This window comes from Ochlerotatus camptorhynchus, unplaced genomic scaffold (genome assembly GCF_037179485.1).
Source record: "Ochlerotatus camptorhynchus isolate MF236.1 unplaced genomic scaffold, CSIRO-AGI_Acam_v1.1 ptg000232l, whole genome shotgun sequence".
Taxonomy (NCBI): Eukaryota; Metazoa; Arthropoda; class Insecta; order Diptera; family Culicidae; genus Ochlerotatus; species Ochlerotatus camptorhynchus.
In genome coordinates, this window is record NW_027040722.1 from 3,341,676 (window position 1) to 3,346,549 (window position 4,874).

Below are 4,874 nucleotides of genomic sequence, written 5' to 3' on the forward strand. Positions count from 1 at the left end.
ATACGATACAAGAGATTTAATATTACTTGCTCGTTTTTGCGTTAAATAATCAATATTTATTTTACTTGTAATTACCTTTGAAAGTTTTTTTCAAGTTTTTTTTGTGATCTGAAAATTTTCTCAGTTTGGTTAGCAGCTTCGAAGCTAACGCATGTCCACAGGCCCAATAGAAAAATAGGCAGAAAAAGTGTTTCATGAAGAATGGTTGCATGCAGGGTTGCTTCCACTCACTTGCTACACTGAACATGTATTTTCGTTATTTCTCTGAAAACCGTTTCGTAAAAATGAATATCGTACATACAACACATCTTTCATAAATGGTACGAAACATTCGATTTTCCTGTCATCTGGCGCAATGTCAATATTACGTCTTATTAGTATAATATACAAATACATCTTCGTATAATCAAACCAACAACTGCGCTTATTGTCTCCTAAAGTGCTGATTGTGTGTTGGGGATGGGACATTTTTTTTAGAAATATTGTCGGTTTCACCAATACATGCAAGCTACAACAATAAATCAAATTACTCGTCGCGGTGGTTTTATGTTAGAGAAAACAAATACATGCAAGCAACAGAAAAAGCAAGCGAAATCGAATTACCGTTCCATGAATGCTTCTTATTTGCCTTTAGCTTTACCATTTCTCATAGCACAGATAGAGCGATGGATAAAGCATAGATCTGACGATCGCAAGGTTCATGAGTCGAGTCTGGTCTGAAGCCTATTTTTATTTTTTTTTTATATTTATTCCTTCCAATGATGAAGTTATTTTTACCCATCCTCACTAACACACTCCACATTTTTCGGTTTCGATAGCAAGTGTGGCAGTTCTAACGAAACTAGCTTCATACAATGTACAAATCCATTTCGTTGCAGAAAACAACGAATAAATTCGTAGAACAAACGAGCGATTTCGTTGTATAAACGAAATTTTATTTTCAGTGTATAGATGAGTGATTTTCGGAGTTTTGAATTCGTTAGACGTTGTAATGGAGATTTGTGTTGTTGGATGCGGGAGGAGATTGGAGGGCGGGTGTTTGACGCTTAGAGTCTGTCAATTTCGATTTCAGAGTGCCGCAGTCGGAGGTTTTATGATTCGTGAGCGCTCGCGATTCGTAGAATCGATGATTTTGACTGCAAGTGGATTTGGCGGGTTTTGTGTGTCGGACGCTTGCTTTTTGGCCTCTTCTTGTATCTAACATGTGCAGAGTATCATTATAGCGTCTAATGGTTTTATAATTTCTGGTTGCGTGAAATATATTTGCATGAATATCTTTTTGAGATTTTAGTAGTCACGTTTTGTTTGTAGTTTATATTTTATTTCTTTCATGTAATTATCGTAAATAATAGTTATTCAATAATAGATAGTTCATCCATATATTCGTACTTTGACGCGAAGCGCTGTGAATTATGATATGCTCCATGACATACAATACATAATTTTGGTTGCATCGCCAACTTGAGGCGAATCCTAACCGAATACCCTACCCAACCCTCCAACTCCGTAGCACTTTTGAGGGTGTCGGTGGCCTCTCGTTAAGTAAGTACTACATCAACATTTCCTTCCCTATCCCTAGTTATGGTAAAGATGGGCGTGGCCGGGAATAGCGACAGTCATGCTTCTGTTACTCTTGTTTAGATTGGAACCATTGTTTACTCCCCAGCATTATTCCTGAAAGTAGTCTAACTGAGAATTTAAGAAGAGACGTGAGTGTCGCTAACGCTAAATCTCATATTTTGGTTTACATCAAATTAACCACGTGAAAAATCAGAAAAATGCATATTTAGACTTTTTATTTACAAACGTACTGAAGACTTCTGTGTGTATGCATCATTATCACCTTTATAGAAAAATGAAGTGTTTCAGTCAGCAATTGAATATTCAATCTTCATACAAAATACTTCTTCCCCAGCGCCTGGTAGTACGAGGAAGTGCCGGAATATCATAAAGCAAATTACGAAGAAGCCAAACGTAGACTATGTACAATAAATTGGCAAAATGTAATAAGTATTGAAGGAAATGTTGACACGTTGGGGGTAGATTTCATTTAATTATTCGTAACATAATTTCAGAAACCGTACCACTAAAAAGAAGAAGGCGAACACAAAACAACAAACTGCCAGTGTGGTTCAATCCACAGCTAAAACATTTGAAGAACAAAAAGCAGAAAGCACACAAATTATAACAAATGCAACCAACTAAACACAGCCATTAACACTGCACATGAAGAATATAATCGTAAAGTCGAAAATGAAGTCAAATCATATCCTAAGAACTTATTCAATTATGTAAAAACGAAATTGATAAGTAATAATTTTCCGTCACGAATGCATTTTGATGGAAATGTAGGTGAAAACCCTTCTGAAATCTGCAATCTCTTTGCAAATTTCTTTCAGGAAGTATACACCACATTTTCTGAAAAAGACCGCGGCCGCGACTTCTTTGCATTCTTTCCCGAAGTCTCTAACAACATATCTGTCAATCAAATATGTCAACATGAAAATGTACTAAAAAATTTGGACGCATCTAAAGGACCAGGACCTGACGGAATTGCACCTGTATTCTTGAAGAATATTTCGGAACAACTCACCCTTCCTTTAGAACTCCTTTTCAATATGTGTCTGAAAAAATGGAAAATTCCCTGAAATTCGGAAATCGTCTCATTTGGTGCCTATTTTCAAATCAGGCAAGAAATCTGACATCCGTAATTATCATGGAATTGCCATTATCTCTTGCATCCCAAAACTTTTTGAATCAATAGCAATGGACAATGGCAAGCTCGTGGAAGCTCTTTATACTGACTTCAGTAAAGCATTTGACCGAATCGACATACCGTTATTGCTCTTTAAATTGCAAAAAAATAGGAATGGAATCTAGACTTCTGAATTGGCTCCAATCATACTTAACGCAACGCAAACAAATAGTTCGTTTCCTGGATAAACTTTCAGAACCTATTTCGGTCACCTTTGGGGTGCCCCAGGGTTCTCATTTAGGCCCAATTCTTTTTGTTTTGGACGTAAACGACATTTCCTACATACTTAAAAAAAATAAAAGTTCTTATATATGCAGATGACATGAAGCTCTTCATGGAAATAAGTAATTCTATCGACACAGTAGAATTCCAGAATGAAATCAACGTATTCAACACTAGGTGTAGTAAAAGTCTGCTCCAACTCAATGTAAAAAAATGCAACGCAATTTAATTTAGCAGAAAAATAGAAACACCTCTTTTTGAAATATTTTAAGGCAATTTTAAAGCAATTTTACTTTTAGAAAAATGTAAAATTGTAAGGGACCTAGGTGTGATCCTAGACTCCAAACTCACTTTTGTAGTACATTATAATACAATCATAACGAAGAGGTTCAGCTATAATTTTCAAGACCCATACACTGTCAAATTATTATATATTACATACGTAAGACCTATTCTGGAATACTGTAACCTAGTATGGAATCCGTACATTGCCATACACGAGGAACGCATAGAATCCGTCCAAAAACAATTCCTTTTATATGCCCTTCGCAAATTAAATTGGACCGCATTTCCTCTTTCATCATATGAAGCACGCTGTATGCTCATCAACTTACAAACCATGGACCCGAAGGTCAGGACCAATAGCGTGGAAGGAATTTATCGAAAAATCATGGTTCTCGGTAATAGAATGGAAGTGCACGCAGTAGTAGGTTTTTTAGATTTGTGGGTAGTTATATTTTTGAGTGCATGGGGGAATGCTGTCAACAATGCTGTCGGTTTGTTTACCAACAATAGCTGACGTTTTGTTTTAACCTAACTTTTTTCCTAACCTGAACTTCAGAGCTAGGATTAATGTCATTGTTGATGTTGAGCAAAATGGTCAACTATGAGAAACTACCCTGTGGGACATTTCGTATCGATACCCGTGTCAAGTCGGTTAACAAAATGAAAGCAAATCGATATTAAAGTTTGCAGTTCCTATCATAATGCAAACTCATTTTGATTTAAATTGTCACGACATAAGTCTGACATCATATTGTGCTTTCATTATGCAGTTAGGACTTTTTAATTGAAAGCAACTTAACTTGAAGTTCTGCTGTTAACGTCTTGTTTAAAATTTAATATAAGCTCATCTGTCGTTGAACTAACGATTATTGTTTATTTGTTTTGTTTAACATATTTAAGATAATTCGTGACTTGCCCGGGGTGAGATTTGAGCTCAAGTCTTTCAGTATGAGAAACAATGATGCTAACCATTAACGCCAGGCCCGTATTCAGTTAAACTTTATGAATGCAAAATCAGAAATCAAATTGAATTCATTGAAAGCAAAATTAGTTTTCCGTTTGATTAAACAGTGTAAAAGTTTTCTCTCATTTTTGCTGTGTTAACCGTTAAGTCAACCAAAATGAGATCAACTGGAGTATTCAAAATAAGTTACATCATAACAGCAAATTTTGATTTCAATTTGATCGTCAGGTTTGCTCGGGTATCGGAACAAGTACCATGGGGAAATAATTTGTAATTATCACCAAAACAAAATGCGGACACAAAAAAAAAAAAACGTGCTACAGGATATGACGCACATGAATCTGGCCTCGAATCTGACTGCCACGGCTGGTTCAAAATGGTGATTCAATTCTTATTTGGCGGTTCCTTGCGGTAGTGGTAGCTTCCGACATTAATTTACCGTGGACAACAAATCAGCAAACTCGAACTTGTTCGTACACAAAATTGGAATCAGCACCGTTATACAAACCAGAACGCTCACCGGAACGAGTACCACGGAAAAATAATTTTCAATTATCACCGAAACAAAATGGCGAAACAAAAAGAAACGTGCTAAGGGATATGACTTTTTTTTTATTCTTTAAGATAGACCAAGGCAATGCTCTAGAA